This window comes from Eschrichtius robustus, chromosome X (assembly GCF_028021215.1).
Source record: "Eschrichtius robustus isolate mEscRob2 chromosome X, mEscRob2.pri, whole genome shotgun sequence".
Taxonomy (NCBI): domain Eukaryota; kingdom Metazoa; phylum Chordata; class Mammalia; order Artiodactyla; family Eschrichtiidae; genus Eschrichtius; species Eschrichtius robustus.
Window position 1 is genome coordinate 43,048,168 of NC_090845.1, and position 18,907 is coordinate 43,067,074.

Here is an 18,907-nt window from a genome sequence, read left to right on the forward strand (position 1 = left end):
AAGAGTTTTCTGGAAAAATCACATTTCCTCCCAAACTTTATTCGGGTCATTGAAGCTGAGGTTTCAGTGATACTTGAAATCTTTTCTGGGATGAAAAGTATAGAGAACTCCCCTAACAGAACCATAATAAAATCTGGAAATGACTTCTGGCTGGGGTAGAGTTTTCATGAGGGACTTAAAAAGCCTTAAGCGTGTTCTTAGCCGGCTATAAGGGAAGCCATGTGCACCCCAGCAAAACAGAGCGGTACACAATGAAACATTTCATGGCCCACAAACTGTCCAGTACTAATTTGGATAACTGGGGCACAGAGTTTATTTTTCCTTATTTTATGTATTTTTGTCTTGCTAAAACTCGACGGCCTGCTGAGGCACCTCTACCCCACCTTCAGCATCCTTTCACCAGGTTTTCTCACATATCTTCCTCCTCAAACCCTTTATTTCTCTGACCCCTTGCCTACGTTCTTGCCATTTCTTTCTTCTCTTATTATCAGTCAGTCAATCAGTAATTAGATAAATATTTAATTCTATTGACCAAGTATTTATTAATATTTACTAGCTTACATAAGTAAGGAACAAAGAAACCTGACATACAGTCCCTGACCTAAAGGAATATATAAACTTGAATCTTCTACTATTAGGAATAGACTCTCCTTTTTTCAATACCCATGAAGACTGCCTTTCTGAAGATTGGAGTTATTAGCAAAAGCATCAGCCAGTAGCTTGCCTGGGGCAACCCTGCAAGGTAGAAAAGCTACAAGGGTTGTCTCTGGTGACAGAAAGTCAAGAAGGACACAGAGGGTCACAAAGGCCAGAGGGTTGCATTCCCAGAAGGCAGTTGTGGGAACAGGAGCAGAAACACAGAGAGTCATTCAGAAACGAAGGAAATATTTTCCCTTGCTCACAGCTGAAGGTGGAATCGAAAATTAGAGAGAATTTGCAGAGATAGAGTCAGATATTCTTTAAGTAGTACAGAGGAAAGGAGCTTCAATTTATTGAAACCATACAGTGTACCAGGCACTTACTATGTGCTTTACATACATAATCTCATTTAATCCTTTTAACAGTCCTGTGGGCTAGCTATTACTAGTGCCATTCACCATATTGAAGAAATCGTCCAAGAAATGGCGAAAATGGCAGACTCGGGATTTGCATCAAGGTATTTCTGAGCGCAGAGTCTGTGCACTTTCCATCATGTCTTGCTGATGACACAGTTTGAGATTGATAGGGATATGCTGTAGGTATTTATGTCTGCCGTTCAAGCCAGAGACTGTGCAGTTACATCATCTTGCATATCATCTTTCAGAGAAGTTTTGTGTGCACAAGAATGTTTTATTATTATTATTATTGTTATGATTCTAGAGGAAAATACCTATAGAATTTCACATCACGCATGACATTTCTTGACATACAGTCAGAATGATTTCTTTTATGAAAATATTGAATGCAGGTTCTGGAAATAAGAAAGGTTTTGCTACACATGCACTGTAGAATAATGCTCAAGCCAAAAAAAGAAAAATGGTGACCTTATTAACCCAGTTCCTTCCACATAAAATTCTCACAAACTGTCAGCATCCCACAGGATTCTACCCACATAGCAAAACCTAATGCAATACTTTGAACAAAGACATCTATCTCAGTAAACTTCCATGTGGCTGTTGAAACCACCTTCAGGATAGAGAACTTTCTTTACGGGTTCTGTAATTAGATGTAAAGCTGTACAAGTCTTCTAGCGCATATGAGGAGAATCTTGAATTTAGTGTTTCAGGACCGCACATGAGTAACGTGGGCATGATTCCACTCAGTAGGCAAAGCCATCTTTGGAAATCAGATGTAGTGATTTACAAAAAATGGCTCATGCATGCTGCCACCCACTCAAACTGCACCTATGGCAGATACCTGGGAAGGATACCAACACTTTCCTTCCAGCTCAGAAGTCTTAGCCCTTCTTCATGCTGGGCACCTGTTGATTGGAGTGGTCATTAAGTGAATGGATGAAAATGAAATCCATTTGCCATCCCTGATCTAAAAATAACTTTTCTGGAAACAAATCACATGGACGTGATTCAAATGTATGCTGCCGTTGTCTTTTAGAACCATGCCAAGCCCATCTAGTTGATGAAACCTTCCTTTGGACCTCAACTGCTCCTGACCTGCAGCGTATATTGTTTGAAACTTAGATTGGCATTTTACCAGAGACTGCTTGGGTTTTTATTAATTTTCTTAGAGATACATGATTGACTGTACGCCTCTCACCAGTGGGGGTTACATCACATCATACGTCTCTGTTATGCTGTCATGTAGTGTTGTGCTTTGCTTTTGGAAGGTGCTCAGAACTGTGCATGATGATGTTAAGCTAATGCTTGATGGTGAGCATTTGGAAGTAGGAGTCATGGAAGGACTAAGATGGCGTTGATGGCCCAGCATCAATTCAGTTCACCATTTACTGGAGGACAACTCAGTGTCTACTTTTACTGCTCATGGATCAGTTAGTTCTTAGCCTGTGATTAGCAGTTTTAGTTCTGCCAGTATCTTGGGCAATAAAAAGAGGCATAATTATCATATATACCACATATCATATATATGTGTATCTGTGTGTATTTATTCAAATAGCATTCTATTGTATAATCTTTATGCACAGCAATCTTTCCTCGAACATCCCCACAGCAATTCTACACCAGATGTAGGGTCATTTCAAAGTTCTGTGAGGGAGAAGAAGGGTCTCCAATGAGTAAGTATGAATAAATGTGGTTCTCCAAACCCTTGTCCACCTTACGTAACATGCTTATTGTATTACTGGAACAAATTTTGAAGTGCAGGCAAAGTACAGAGAATAATATAACAAGCAAACAAGTATGCAGAACACATAATTGAATTTTGCCATTTGCTTCAGATTTTTTTAAAAATACAAGAACAAAATTACAGAGTTGAAAGTGTCTTTATATTCTTTGTCCAGTGCCATTTACCTTTCTCCTTTCACTATTCTGAATTTTGTATCCTACTATCTTTCCAGTCTGTGTGCTTATAACCCCATCACATATATATTCCTGGTGTATTTCACATATATTCATCTGTATGTTTACATAAATGGTATCATACCATTCACATAATTGTACAATTTGCTCTTTTATTTCAACATATCTCAGTATGTTTTTGGAGGAGAGGCAGTTCATTTATAGCAGCCACGTAGTGCTTCATTATATGAATATATCCCAATTTGATGAACATTAAGTTGTTACTAGTTTTTGCTATTATATTGGGTGGGCCAAAAAGTTTGTTCGGGAGCTTTTTGGCCAACCCAATAGTAATCCTGCAACACACAACACATTTTCTCCTGGAACATAAGTGAAAGTTGCTCTGGGATACATACCTTCAAGTAGGATGCTAAGTATGTATCTTTTCAACTTTAATGTTAGTGCCAAATGCATTTGCTCCAATTTATACTCTCAATCTCCTAGCTTGCCAGAGATCCATCAACCCTTGATATTTTCTGACTTTTTATTTTTTTTGTTCTGATGGTGTGAAAAAGAATCTAATCTTTGTCTTTATTTGCATTTTCCTGATTACTTAGGAGGTTGAACCTCTTTTTATATGTTTATTAACCATTTGTGTGCTCTCTTCCATGAGAATTGCCCTGGGCCATTTTTCTCAACTAAGGACTAACTCCTTGCCCATTTCACACTGTCTTCACACCAGACTTCTGGTTTCCCCTATTCCTCTTTTAGCTGTGCAGACTTGACATAGACTGTTATTTTACTGATTTCCATATTGTTCTGAAGTCTTTTTGTTTAACAGCTTTACTGAGGTATAATCTCTGTACATAAAATCCACCCAATATTAGTATATGATTTTATGATTTATAGTAAAATTACTCAGTGGTACAAACATCATTATATAATCCAATCTTAGAACAATTCCATTATCCCCAGAAATTCTCCAGTGTACATTTTCAGTCCATCACTACACAAACCTCCAGCCCCAGGAAATACTCATCTGCTTTCTGTCTCTATGGTTGTATCTTTTCTAGAAATTTCATATAGATAGAATCATGAAATATGTACTCTTTTGTGTCTGGCTTCTATTACTTAGCATAATGTTTTTGCGGTTCATCCACATTTTTATATTTATCAACAGTTCATTTAGTTTATTCCCTTTTATTGCTGAGTAGTATACCACTGTCTGGATATACCACATTTTGTTTATCCATTCACCATTTGATGGACATTTGAGTTGTTTCCGGTTTGGGGCTATTATGAATAATGCTCTATAGACATTCACATATAAGTCTTTTTGTGGACATGTGTTTTCATTTCTCTTGGGTGGATACCTGGGAATGAAATTGCTGAGTCATATAGAAATTGTATGTATAAGTTTTTAATAAGCTGTCAAAGTGTTTTCCAAAGTAGTTCTATCATTTTATGTTCCCATCAATAATGTTTGAGTATGAGTTCCTCTACACTCCTGTCAGCAGTTTGTTTTGTCAATCTTTTTTTTATTGAAGTATAGTTTATTTACAATGTTGTGTTAATTTCTGCTGTACAGCAAAGTGATTCAGTTATACATATATATACATCTTTTTCATATTCTTTTCCATTATGATTTATCACAGGATATTGAATATAGTTCCCTGTGCTATACAGTAGGACCTTGTTGTTTATCCATTCTGTACATAATAGTTTGCATCTGCTAACCCCAAACTCCCATTCCACCTGCCCCCAATCCCCTCCGCCTTGGCAACCACAAGTCTGTTCTCTATGTCTGTGAGTCTGTTTCTGTTTTGTAGATAGGTTCATTTGTGTCATATTTTAGATTCCACATATGTGATATCATATGGTATTTGTCTTTCTCCTCTGACTTACTTCACTTAGTATGATAATCTCTAGTTGCATCCATGTTGCTGCAAATGGCATTTTTTCATTCTATTTTATGACTGAGTAGTATTCCATTGTATATATGTACTATATCTTCTTCATCCATTCATCTGTCGATGGACATTTACGTTGTTTCCATGTCTTGGCTATTATGAATAGTGCTTCTATGAACATAGGGGTGAATGTATCATTTTGAATTATAGTTTTGTCCATATATATGCCCAGGAGTGAGATTGCTGGATAATATGGCAACTCTATTTTTAGTTTTTTGAGGAACCTCCATACTGTTTTCCATAGTGGCTGCACCAACTTACATTCCCACCAACAGTGTAGGAGGGGTCCCTTTTCGCCATATCCTCTCCAGCATTTGTTATTTGTAGACTTTTTAATGATGGCCCTTCTAACCAGTTTGAGGTGGTACCTCATGGTAGTTTTTATTTGCATTTTTCTAATAATTAGCGATGCTGAGCATCCTTTCATGTGCCTGTTGGCCATCTGTATGTCTTCTTTGGAGAAATGTCTATTTAGGTCTCCTGCCCATTTTCTGATTGGGTTGTTTGTTTTTTTGTTGTTGACTTGTATGAGATGTTTGTATATTTTGCAAATTAGGCCCTTGTTCGTCACATCATTAGCAAATATTTTCTCCTAGTCTGTAGGTTGTCTTTTCGTTTTGTTTATGATTTCCTTTGCTTTACAAAAGCTTGTAAGTTTGATTAGGTTTATTTTTGCTTTTATTTCTATTGCCTTGGGAGACTGTGTTTTGTCAATCTTTTTGATCATAGCCATTCCAGTGGGTGTGAAGTGATATTGTGATTTTAGTTTGTGTTTTAATTGGTATTGCCCCAAAGACTAATAATGTTAATCTTTTCATATGCTTATTAGACATCTGTATATAATCTTTGGTGAAGTGTCTGTTCAAATATTTTTCTCACTTTTGTTGGGTTGTTTGTCTTTTATTATGGAGATATAAGAGTTCTTTATATATCCTGGATGCAAGTTATTTATCAGACATGTGATCTGATAATTTTTTCCTCAAGTCTGTGGCTTTATTTTTATTTAAAGAGCAAAAGTTTTAAATTTTGATGAAGTCTAATTTATCACTTTTTAAAAATTTTTCATGACTTTTCTGTTATAACTAAGAAATCTTTACCTTAGTCAGGGTCACTAAGACTTCTAGAAGTTTTACAGTTTTAGCTCTGACATTTAAATTTCTGATCTATTTTGAGTTGATTCTTGTATATTGTGGGGGCAAGGATTTAAGTTCTTTTTTTAATTGGCATATGTATATCCAATACTATAGTAATATTTGTTGAAAGGCTAACCTTTCCTGTTGGATTGCTTTGGCATCTTAGTTGAAAATCAATTTTTCATAAATGTTTGGATCTATTTCTAGACCCTCTATTTTTTATCAATCTATATGTCTATCCCCATACCAATACCATATATATAGTAAGGTTTGAAAGCAGGTTAAAGTCTTTCAACTTGATTATTTCATTTCAAAACTGTTTTGGCTATTCCAGATTGCTTACATTTGCATACACATTTTATGATCAGCTTGTCAATTTCTACCAAAATCAAAAACCTGCTGGAATTTTGATGTTAATTTTGTTGAATCAGTAGATCAATTTGGGGATACTTGCCGTCTTAAGAACATTGAGTTTTATAATCAATGAATATGGTACATCTCTCCATTTACTTAGGCCTTCTTTAATTTTTTCCTCATATTGAGATATTATTGACATATATTTAAGTTTAAGGTATACAATGTGATGATTTGAATCAAGTATATATTGCACAATGATTACCACAGTAAGATTAGTTAACACCTCTGTCTCCTCACATAATTGCCTTTGTGTGTGTGTGTGTGTGTGTGTGTGTGTGTGTGTGTGTGTGTGTGTTTGTGTGTCTGGTGATAACATTTAAGATCTACTCTCTTAACAACCTTCAAGTATAAAATATAGTATTTTTAATTATAGTCACCATGCTGTGCATTAAATCCCCAGAATTTATTCATCTTATAACTGGGAGTTTATACCCTTTGATCAACATCTTCCCATTTTCCCCATCCCCCAGCCCCTGGCAACCACCATTTTACTCTCTATTTTCTATGAGTTCAGCTTTTTTAGGTTCTGCTTATTAGTGAGAACATACAGTATTTGTTTTTCTCTGTCTGACTTACTTCATTTAGCATAATGCCCTCAAGGTCCATCCATGTTATTGCAAAAGGCAAAATTTCCTTCTTTTAATGGCTGAATAATATTCCATTGTGTATATACAATATCTTCTTTATCCATTCATCTGTTGTCAGATACTTAAGTTGTTTCCATGCCTTGCCTATTGTGAATAATGCTCCAATGAACATGGAGGTTCAGATATCTATTTACAACACTGATTTCATTTCCCCCATATATATACCCAGAAGTAAGATTTCTGGATCATATGGTAGTTCTATTTTTAAGTTTTTGAGGAACCTCCATACTGTTTTCTATAGTGGCTGTAACAATTTACATTACCAACAATGGTGCACAAGGGTTCCCTTTTCTCCATGGCCTCACCAACACTTGTTTTCTCTTGTCTTTTGATAATAGCCACTCTAGCAGGTGTGAGGTGATATCTCATTGTGGTTTTGGTTTATATTTCTCTAAAGATTAAGATGTCAAACATCTTTTCATGTACCTGTTTAGGCCTTCTTTAATTAATCCCAGCAATGTTTTGTAGTTTTTAGTGTACAGGTTTTTTACTTTGCTATAGGTTGAATGCTTATGTCTCCCTCAGGATTCATATGCTGAAATTTTAACCCCCAAGGTACCTTTAAGAGGTGATTAAGTCTTGAGGGAGAGCGCTCATGAATGAGATTAGTGTCCTTATAAAAAGAGGCAGAGAGATCACTTGCCCCTTCTGCCATGTGAGGACGCAGCAAAAAGATGGCACTCTGTGAATCAGGAAGTGGATGCTCACCAGACACTAAATCTGCTAGTGTCTTGATCTTGGACTTCCCAACCTCCAGAACTGTGAGAAATAAATTTCTGTTGTTTATAAGGCACCAATATATGGTATTTTGTTAGAGCAGCTGAAACAAACAAAGATATACTTCTTTCATTAAAATTATTGCTGAATATTTATTTTTTAATACTATTGCAAATGGAACTCGTTTTAAATTTTATCTTTTAATTCTTCTTTGTTAGAATATGGAAATGCAATTGATTTAATCCTGTATCCTGTGACCTTGCTAAACTTTCTTACTAGTTCTACTAGTTTTTAAATGTTCCTTAGGATTTTCTACATACATGATTATTTCATCTGTGAATAAAAATAATTTTCCTTCCTTTCTTCTTCCCTACGTGCTTTTATTATCTATTCTCATGCCTCACTGCACTGGCTAGAATCTCCAGTGTAATGTAGAAGTAGGGACATATTTATCTTTGCCTTATCTCTGATCTTGAGGGGAAAGCATTACATCTTTCACCGTTAGTATGATTTTAGTGCTAAGTGTTTCATAGATGCCCTTTTATCAGGATGAGGAAATTTCCTTTTACTCCTAGTTTGTTGAGTGTTTTTATCATGATGGGTGTTAGATTCTATCAAATGTTTTTTCTTCATTTCTTGAGATGATCATTTTTTTTGTTCCTTTATTCTATTAAGATGGTGTCTTATATTAACTGATTTTCAGATGTTGTATCAACCTTGCATTCCATAAACCCCACTCGAATTTAATATATAATGCTTTAATATGTTGCTGAATTCAGTTTCCTAATATTTTGCTAAGGATTTTTTGTATCTATATTGATGAGAAATATTTGTCTGTAGTTTTCTTTTCTTGTGATATGTGTTACTGGACTTATGAGTTGGAAAGTATTTCCCTCTCTGTTTTCTGAAAGAGTTTGTGTAGAATTGGAATTATTTTTTTCCTTAAATATTTGATAAAATTTACCAGTGAAGCCTTCTGTGCTTGGGAAAAATTTAAATTATTAACTTAATTTCTTTACTTTTTGTTCCAGAAATTTGTCCATTTCAACAAGTTGTCTAATTTGTTGGCATAAAGTTGGTCATAGTACTACCTTTTAATCTTTTAAATTTATGTACTTCTGTAGTGAATTCCTCTCTTTCATTTCTGATTTTGATAATTTTTATCTTTTCTGGTTTTTTCTTGGTTAGTGTAGCTATATTTTTTGTCTTTTCAAAGAACAAACTTTTGGTTCCGTTGACTTTCTGTATTGTTTTTCTGTTTTGTATTTTATTGATTTGTGCTCTTACTTTTATTACCTTCTATCTTCTTACTTTGGATTTGAGCTCTAAGTGGTTATTCCTGTTTCTCTGTAGCTTAGTGGCTAGCCACTGATTTCGGCAAAGTTATGCTGAAACATCTCAAACCTGTAAGATTTCCACCTCCTGCTGATTGATTTCTGTGTGGGGTGGGGGATACATTCAAATTTGTTACTAATTTTCAATTCTCCCTTGGCTTTTACCCTTTGCTCAATTTTCTTAGGTTTCCTCTGTACCTGTGTGTAGTTTCTTAGATATCCAGATATGTGGAGATCTTATCTCAACCCTTTTATAGCTCTGTCATTTCCAGGATCTCACTGTTAAATTTTTGGCTTGTTACTCACCCGACCCAGGTCTTCATCCTCAAGCTGAGAATGCTGTGGATTCTCATTTGTTTTCTATCAAATTTGTTAGTTGTAGCTGATGGAACCATGATTAAACCACACCCATCCCAAATTGAATCTTCACCCTCTAGTAGCAGAGCTGTTGGTTTTCACGGCCAGCTGCATGCTGGTAAAATTAAGTTCTTACCAATGAAGCTGGGAGCAGTGTATGTAAGCAGACCCAGGAATGAAAGCCACAGACTCCTGCTGTTCTTACCTGAAGCTCAAGCAATTTCTCAAGAATAAATGCTTCTCAAATTGTTTTCTACCTTTGGCCAGTTCCAAAGCTCTAAAATGGTTGTTTTTGACACTTCCGTGCAGTTTTACTCTTGTTCTTTGCTGAGAGGATTCAGCAATGTCTTAATACCTTCACACCATAACCTGAAGTGTTTCCCCTGTTTTCTTTCTAGTGAAATTCTTAAGGTTTCTCATAGTCTCTCTTATGCCTTCTCGTGCCAGAAATATCAGAAAACTCTGGATCTCATCTCTTGGCTTGTCCATACTCCAGGATGCTCTTGGCCGGGCAATTCATTCCCTTGAACAGAACTTTCATCTGACTATCCTCATCCTCATCGTGGAGCCTGGAAGCTTAGTTCTAACAGAGTGAAATTTTCCCTGCATAGAGTAAGTTTTCACATGCCAAATCTTCTGCATGATAATGGGATTATTTGTATATCCAATTAGTAAAAAATTTTATTTTACTGGAAACAACCTAAAATTTGGAACAATTGCATTAAGACTGGAAATCTGGCAATCCTAGGTATGAACAGGAGACAGATAGTTTACTTGGATTATGAAGAGGACATAAAATTTGGGGTTGAGCAATTTACAAGAACCTTTAAATGTTGAGTGCTAGTTAAATGTAGGTTGTAAGGTCTTTTATTACAAACCTCAATTCACAAGGCAAGAAGGTATCCACTGTGTCTAGCAAGGGTGTGGCATGAGTCCCAAGCATTCCAGGTGGATAATATTTACTGTTGTCCTTAAGCAAATTAGAAAAGAACTGAGACCAGAAAAGTTATCTTGAAGGTGGTTGCTGTAGAATAGGAGGGGGCTTTGAAACCATTTGTAAATTGTTGTGTCATGTTGGGTTTTACCAGTGAACGATTATCCCAATTTAAGAGAGGCAATATTGTATGGTAGTTTTACAGCATATTCTTTGGAGTCAAATGCATTTAAATATAGTAGGGAACCAGAAAGATCCCCTGCCTAGATTTTCCTGCTCACACCATCTTTAGAGAACTGATATTTTTGTGCAGGGCATCTGGTAACCCCATTCACAGAGATCTATTTTTACCTGCAATTCACAACTAAGGGGAACTTTAGGTCTGACAAATTTTAAAATTCCAAGGACCACAAAAGGCTAAGGATTCCCTTTTTTGAGGTTGTGGGAATAGTATCCTGGCAGTAACAAGACTGTGGGTAACCCCCTCTCAATTCCCACAGTCTTGTGGATCCCACCCGGATGCTACTAAAATCAGAAGCAAGGTTTGTCTGGGCTAGCTTGGGGTTCTAGGCCAGGTCAGAGGTAATTAGGGTCCATCGTAGGATGAGTGATATGGGAGTGGAGAGATGGGGAAGCTTCCAAGACTGGGGAGGAGAGCTATTTTTAAAATGTTTCTTAAAGGCGTTCTTTAAAAACAAACAAAAATAAAAGGGGAGGAGGAATGAATTGGGAGTTTGGGATTGACATATACACTCTACTATATTTCAAATAGATAACCAACAAGGACCTACTGTATAGCACAGGGAACTCTACTCAGTATTCTGTAATAACCTAAAGGGAAAAGAATTTGAAAAAGAATAGGTATATGTATATGTATAACTGAATCACTTTGCTGTACACTTGAAACTAACACAACATTGTAAATCAGCTATACTCCAATATTAAATAAAACTTTAGGAAAAAAACCCTCTATGTTATAACTATAAAACCTTATTAAAAATTATCTTGACAAATTTTCAGGTCAGTTTGAACCCTTTGAGATAGGTCATGTGGCTGGTGCTACCTGTTCACAGGAGCACAAGAGGCCTATAATTCAAAAGAGTATGCACTGAATACCTAGAATTTTTGAATCTTTTCAGCACTTTGCTAAATGCCATTAATACTACACTACAGAAGTTCTCTTTGTCTTTTTGACATCAGCATTCAAAGGAAACTGTATTGCAAATACAATGTACCTCATTTTCTTGCTACTTGAGATACCCATTTTTACATTCTGAAATTGAGATACATTTTTCAATCAACCTATTCATTTAATGTGGTAGTATTCCTTATTTCTTTGAAAAACTCTTATTTAATTCAAGGTATATCTTACAATCTATGAGGTTTTAGAATAGAAGAGACAGTGAAAGTGTTAAGAGCATGGACTCTGGTTAGACAGAACATTTGAATTCTTGCCTCATAAACTACTGGTTCTGTGACCTTGGACAAGATACTTAATTTTTCTAAGCCTGAGCTTTCTTGTTTGCAAAATGGGGGTAATAATACCTATTTTGAGAATTAAATGAGATAATATACATCAACTAGGAGTGAATGGTCAATTAATATAAGCTATCATCATGATATATTCATTTTTCCTTCCTGTTTTATCCTTGGATGGCAAGTATTATCCGGTTTATACTCCAGAAATCAGGCTGAGGGAAAATTTATCAAGCCACTAGTATGTATGGAGGATCTTTTATGTATTCAGAACCATACGAGGCACTTTGCAGAAAGTTATAGAATCATGGTATGGTCTCTGCCCTCAGGGTTCTTATAACCTTGTTGAGGACAAAAGACAAACTCAGATCAGAGAATATATTTTTTAATAATTGGTACTATATAATTTAACATCTAGTCATGTAAATCAGAATAAAAGTGACTCAGCACTCCTTAAAGGAAGGGACTTCAATTCATGGGAATAACATGGATCCTAGAGTCAGTTCAGGGTTCAAATCCTGATTCTATCAGTTACTAGCTATGTAACCTTGGGAAAGTTATCTAACTTCCTTGAGCCTCCATTTTCTTGTTGATAAAATGAGGGCAACAATATCTATGTTACAGGGTTGCTATGGGAAGTAAATATAAAGTCCATGGCCTCTATCTGGCACTTAATAGGTAGTAGTGATTATTTGATGCATGTTTGTTTCCTCTACAGCACAGCACCTAACTCAGCGATCTATACAGAAATATGTAATCAGCAAATGTTTACTGAACTGAAAAATTAGCATTTGTTTGGTATTTTCTTCTTCAGGCTGTTTTATTCACTGCTGTAATATGTAGGCTCATGGTGATCATCCAGGTGAAGTAAATTGGTGGACAATTTTTGGGCTGTTATATTTTCAGAACCCATCTATGATCTGGAAAAGATTCATGAATTCAAATTAAGTAAAAGGTCATTGTCTTCACCATCTCACTGATGAATATTCTAGCAGTCAATTCTAGCAGGAAATGGTATAAATTTCCTCCTTGATATTTACCATACTGTATGTGTGTTATCTTATGCAGAATACTCTATACAGGCCAATGGATAGCTTTCCATATTAGATGTCCTTGGGAAAAACAGCAAATTACAAAGTTACTCAGTCAGTTTTCCCATTAAGGAGATTGCTTTCTGGTTAGCTTGTCAAGGGAACATTTGCTTAACCAAAAAAAAAAAAAAAAAGCCTCCCTATGAACTGACATATATCCTAGGCTTAATCTTGCACTAATTACAGCTGGATTTTCTTAATTCATTTCACAAATATGTGTAAACTCCCACAATGTGCAAGGAATTGTAGTAGGGGATATGGGGGAAAAACATATATGGGAGGTATTCTCTACTTTCAAAGGGTTTTGTAGCAGAGAGAGGTACAAAAACAGCTATAACATGAGGCAAAATATTATTACGTGGCTTAAGAGAGGCGCAATATGCATTAGGAACATGAAAGATGGGGAGATTGATTTAGGAACTATGAAAACTCCAGGAGGATATGGGACCTAACTTCAATTCCTGAAACAAGCTGAGACCTTCTTAAGCTCTGTTGGCTACTGAAGCCAGTAAGTTTTATCTAAATCTTACATCCACTTTGGGCAGAACTATTTGTACTTTTGTGACTTTGCAAACACGGCTGATCCCCAGCTTTGACATACAACTTCAACAAACACCTACTTTCTTTCTTAAGCTTTCCCCTTCCCTCCCTTCCACAGGCTGGCACTCTTTAGGTGACCAACCCTAAATATCCCAGCTTTCTTGGCTCTTGATTGAAGTAAAAATCTATTATGTGGCGTTTGTATTTTCTAAGGGTATCGAGTTACAAATTGGCTCTCTATTCTTCACAACCTATTTTGCCTCATAAAAATATCAAATTTATCAATAAAACAAATTTCAAAAAGAAAATGCAAATACATGTTAAGTTGAAATATAAATATTTATAAGATATGTAAAATGAAGCACTTATAAAAACTGTATTTTAAATACTCTTTTGGAGGATTTTTTCTGGGAAATAGGTAAGTTAAGCCTTCTTCAAATAAATAGTTAATGAAGTTTGGATTAAAGACCCCTTCTTTTTTATTTCTTGGTAAATCTCCTTCCAGTAAGCATAAGCATTCATAATTAGGGTCATCTGTCTCAAATTTTTTTCTCTGCTGATTTGTTGTGGATAAATGCTTCTAAAAATCTCTGAAAGGCAAATGCTAGTGGGAGGCAGTTTCCATGGTGACTTCAGAGTTTGCATTGTTGTTTTTAGACATCATAAATATGGGGGTTGTTTTTGCTTGTTACTGTGCAGATCTTACTCATGGTAAGAAAGGGTACAAGGTGAGGACGGTGTGGCCAGTCCAATGGTCTGGGCCTCCGGTGGTGTATGTTTAGGATCTTTGTGTCTCTCATGTCTATGTGTCTGTTTCATTTGATGCTGAATCTGATCTGAGGCGGACACGGAACTCAGATACCCAGATGAGCACACCAGAGAGCTATGCAGGCAGCATGCACAAAGGGGTTGGGGGAAGGGTTTCCATAACAAGTGAATGAAAGTTGATGAATGTATCTTAATAAAGCAGAAAATACAGTACTTGTTTCCCTGACAAACTCATTCTGTCTCTAAGAAAAACTATTTTAATGTTTAAAGTAAGAGGCGAAAGAAGAGCCACGTCTTACTGCAAAGTCAAATTCATTTCCCTTTACCATCATAATGGACATATTTATAAAACATTAATATTAAGAGAATGAGAGTCTGTACATTACACATCTGTAATAACTTCATTTACATTAAGACAGGTATTTCCAGATAATATACCCTTATGGAATTTGGAACTCTATTTTTTTCCTTCAAAAGTCACCTTACAACTTATGTAGTAAAGAATTCAACCTTGCCCAAAGAGAGGTCTGCCCCTTGTCCTATGCTCCTGGGAAGTAATTTCTAAGCCCCTGGAATATCTTGCTTTGATAAAAGTGTCTTTGTTTATCTGGGGGCTATGAGGCTGCTTCAGATAGTCCAACAATGTGATTTAGGGTGGGGCCTTTGGGTCATGTAGTATCAGTTTGACCAATTGAAGGGTTGGAGACTGAGGTTAGTAGAAAACCAGATCTATGTGACTTAGCTCCAATAAAGACCCTGAACGTGAAGGCTCAGGTCATTGTTATCAGGAAAGTGAGCACTGGGAGAGGACAGCCAGAAGCTCTGCATGTAGAACTTTCCTGAACTCTGCCCCTTGCATCTCTTCCCTTGGTTGGTTTTAATCTATATCCTTTCACTATAATAAACTGTGAGTATAACAGCTTTCAGTGAATTCTGTGAGTCCTGTTAGCTAATTACCAAACCCGAGGGTGGCTTGGGGGGCCCTTGAGCTTGCAATCGGTGTCAGAAGTGAGGGTGGTCTTGGGGACTGTTCCCTAACTTGGCACAACTTTAGAAGAAGTTCTTTTGGAGAAGTTAGTGAGGTTCCCTCCTGTCACAAATTGCGTTCCCCAGGAAACAGATCTTGAGACTCTGAGATCTGTATGCAGGAGATTTATTGGGGAATGTTCTAGGAACAACCCCTGTGAGGGAGCAAGGGAAGCAGGATTGGACAGAGGGAATGTCACAGCAGGAGGTCTCAGCTGCTCCCTTGGGAAGCTCTGGAGCTGGGATGGGCTTTCAGAGTTGGCATGAACCGAGGCAAATGGACTGGGCCTTTATGTGAACCCTCTTCACCTCCTCCACTCCCAACCAATTATTACATATAGGTTATACCCAGGGAGGGTGTGTAACCTTTGCTGAGACAGCAACCATGGGAAGAGACTCAGCTGTGAGTCATCAGCAGCCAACACTCCTAGTGGCTGGAGAAATGAGTGCCTTAGGCATAAAGAGAAGATCTAGATGTGGCACCAGATTCTCCACTATACCTCCCTTTTTAATTTTCTCTGGGTTCTACTGAGTGGCTGTCAGGGCCAGGGACAACTTAAGTGGCTCTCATTTTGTGAGATGAAGATCACAGAACAGGCTGTAGGTGAAAGTCTTCTTTGGAAAACCTCATGTAGAATTACATGTTCCTACAAAATAAAATACTTGAGGAGAGACCGTTTCAATTCACCTCTCTGCCATTACATGGTAGAGAGGAAAGAGGTGATGGGGAGCAAAGACAAAGAAACATAAAGAACATAAAGAAACAAATTCCAACTGAAGCGCAATCACAAATGAATACAAGACATCACTAAAATTATCATGTGTGTTTGTGGAGAAAATAGTTTGGGATTTTAGAAAAGTTCAAAAAAAAAATGGTTCTGAAGCACCTAAGGGCAGGACAGGAATAAAGACACAGACATAGAGAATGGACTTGAGGACATGGGGAGGGGGAAGGGTAAGCTGGGATGAAGTGAGAGAGTGGCATGGACATATATACACTACCAAATGTAAAATAGATAGCTAGTGGGAAGCAGCTGCATAGCACAGGGAGATCAGCTCGGTGCTTTGTGACTACCTAGAGGGGTGGGATAAGGAGGGTGGGAGGGAGACGCAAGAGGCAGGAGATACGGGGATATATGTATATGTATAGCTGATTCACTTTGTCATAAAGCAGAAACTAACACACCATGTAAGGCAATTATACTCCAATAAAGATGTTAAAAAAAAAAAAGTTCAAGTGCAGCAGATGCTGCCAGTGCCTTACCCATGTCCCCTGTGTCTATCCTGGAGAGTTTCCTACATACAGTTTCCTGTGCCTCAACCGAGGGTGTTTGACCACTTTGACCAGAACTTGAGACAGTCCAGAAGTACCACAGTGTTAATGCCACAGGGCTGTCCCTCAATTGATGTGGGGTGGAAGTTAGTGGGTACATACCCCAGCTTCCTTGATCCTCAAAGGGATATTTCTGAAGCCTGTTCTAAACTGTGCTGTTCAATACAGTAGCCACCAGCCACATGTGGCTCTTGAGCATTTTAAACTGCAGCTAGTCTGATTTGAGATGTGCTGTAAGTATAAAATACATGCTGGATATCAAAGTCTTAGTACGATAAAAGACTATCAAATATCTCATTGATATTTTTCTATTGATCACACATTGAAATGATAATATTTAGATATATTGTGATAAATGGACTGTGTTATTATCATTCATCTTACCTGTTCCTTTTTAGTTTTTTTAATGTGGCTATTAGAACATTTTAAATTACATATGTGGCTGGCATTTTATTTCTATTGTACAGCACTTTTCTAAATAGTCTCAGAAAACCCCCAGAGAATTGAAGCCCAGTTGCCCATAGGTATAATCAACTCATTAGCAAACCCTTTGTGGGTTTCTCCCTTCCCTGTCTTACTCCCTCATTCTCTCATCATGCTTCCTGGGATCACCTCCCAAATAAACTATGGGTGCCCAAGCCCTTGTTTCAGGGTCTACTTTGAGTAGGTGCATGGGTAGGGGTTGAGGGGCAAACTGGAGACATTAGGTGAGCTAGTCTTTTATGACCTGAACCCAGAAGGTTCCTGGTGCTATTAGAGTTATGATCCCCTCCTCCCATCAAAAATTTCTGTTGACCCTTTAATGCACCTAAGAAAAAGTTTGTACTTTAGCATGGCATATGAGATCCCTCGCCATCTGCCCAAGATATACCTCACCTTGAAACTCACAGATTTGTTACACTGCATGTTTGTTATATTTCCTTACTCATATATTCTTTTCTCCAAACCTGAAATTTGATTTCCCTTTCTTTCCTCTCTCTCTCTGGCAAATTCTCATCCATATTTGAGCTCAAATGTCAACAATTATGTCAGATATTCCCTAGAGTATCTAATCTCTTGGAATCTTACTTCTTGGTAATCCCACAATTCCCTTGTCCATATATTAAAGTGTTACAAGCCATATTATAATTACCAGCTTTTGTCTATCTCCTACATTGTAATTACTATGTGCTCCTAAGAACACTCTGTTTCTCCAGTAGCAAGCATAAAAGCTGACTGTGAAATGTGGACTGAAGAGTCTTAGGGGCCTTAGAACAGGGCTTCTCAAAGGTTTCCATTTAAGAAGCCATGACTGGAAGGGATGATGGGATGTGAGGGGAGAAGTGAATAGCAGGAGAGTATTCACTATGAGACAAACTCATGGCAGTAAGTAAGATTTCATAGCTAATCTAAAAAATCCACATGGATTTTGTATTTTACTCTATAATCTGTCTCTGTATTTTAGTATTAAAATGTTTTAAACTGACGCTAGGGAAACAAAACACACAAATTCTCTCCCACTTGTCTCATTAGCTAATAGGCAAGATGCTTTGGAGTTGAATTTATTAATTAAAAAAAAACTGTACTGTACTGAAGCAAGCAAAAATTACCTGGAAGATTCAGTATTAGGCAAATCGCTGCAATGTCTAGAAAACCACAGTATATTGAAAGCCCAGATGCACATAAAACCACGGATATAAATGGCAACAGCTTTTTTCTTGTCTTTCCTTTCCTTTCCCTTTTTGTGTCCATTTTCGTTTTCCTTTTCCTTTTCTCTTCTCTTCTTTCCAAGCTTCTATGCTTTCCTCAATGTGTGTTCTTGGTGCCTTTGTCAAAGATTAATTGACCATATATGCGTGGGCTTATTTCTGGACTCTCAATTCTGTTCCACTGGTCTATGTGTCTGTCTTTATGCCAGTACCATACTGTTTTGATCACTATAGCTTTGAAATATAGTTTGATATCAGGAAATGTGATGCCTCCAGCTTTGTTCTTTCAGGGGGTTGTTGTGGCTATTTGGAATCCTTTGTGGATCCATACACATATTAAGCTGGCAGCATGCAGTTGCACCGATGCAGGGACTGGCTGTAGGCACACACAGAGGTGTAGGTCAGTGACAGGAGTCAGAACTGGATCCAAGCCTACAAACAGCTGTGCAGGCCTTGGCTGTTGGTGTGCACTTGTGTGGCTACAGAGGCTCCCCATGGGCATATGCCCAGTGGTGGTGGCTGGTG